Genomic DNA, 1,172 nt, shown 5'->3' with positions numbered 1-1,172 from the left:
AACTTTGTAATTACTTTTAAATTATGTTAAAAAATCATGTTATTAGAAATGTTGATTATCACTGTCCCTCTTGTACCTTTCCCCTTGTCACCAGCAATCCCCTCATTAAATTCCCAAAATGTACATGAAAGACGCTTTGATGAAACTTCCCTGCCTTCCACCGCTGAGGATCATTGTGTAGAAATTTCAAATGTTCCCATGTATGTTTCCCATTCTGATACCCCATCCTTTTCATAAATACATTTAATTGTATACTATAAATATCTTGTATATTATTCTGTCATCATTTTTATTTTGTAAAACCCAAATGAATAGTCCGCAGACTAAAAGACTGTTAATGGTGTCCGTGTACGTAATAGGGTGTCCACTGACATACACCATGTCTGGACATTTCTTTTTTCGCATAACACACTTTTAATACGTTTGCAGACAGCACAAACGTTTGTGGACATTCATGCACATTCACCTGGGTGTTTCCCACTCGATGGGTGTGCCCGAACGTCTACATGTGACTGCATTCGTGTGGCATGATGTTTTGTCTGTTGATGGTGTCCGTCACCGTGGACAGTTTAAAACTGCATTTTTGACCATTCTATGGTGTTTCTATTTGAAGGTTTACCCTTACATGGCTCCTACACCCATTCTTAGTTGATCTGTCCACTTTTTCCAATTTTGCAAGGCCTATTTGACACGGGAGTCCATGGACAGTTGCTTGGCCCGTGGACAGTTCCTCTGAAGGGACCCACCCATTACTTTCAGTCATTCTCAATCTGGCAATCCAGGAGAGAGCAGCTACCAGCATCTACTTTGCAGAACAGCTACATTTGCATCTGTTATGGCCAATCCTACTCTGCACCAACCACCACCACCACAACAACAACCACCTGGAGGGCATGGTACAGAAATGCAGAAAATGATGAAGAGGAAGAGCAAGATGAGGTTGAGGAAGTGCCTACCTCCAGCGCCCAGAGTGATTCATGGGTGTGGCATTTTTTTTACCATCTTTGGGGGTGTACTGAAAGCCAGGGCAGCCAAGGTGAGATGCACTTTCATACTCAGTTGCAGAAAACCTGGGCTATACTCCTATGCAACCACCTCCATGTGTTCCCCCACACCATATCCATCTACCCCAGTGCTCTGAGCAAAGCTGTTCCTTCCTGGGCTGCTCCTGC

Source organism: Ambystoma mexicanum, chromosome 6p, assembly GCF_040938575.1.
Source record: "Ambystoma mexicanum isolate Mex_15411 chromosome 6p, UKY_AmexF1_1, whole genome shotgun sequence".
Classification (NCBI taxonomy): Eukaryota; Metazoa; Chordata; class Amphibia; order Caudata; family Ambystomatidae; genus Ambystoma; species Ambystoma mexicanum.
The sequence above is the reverse complement of the archived record's forward strand: the minus strand, read 5'-3'. Positions refer to the sequence as shown.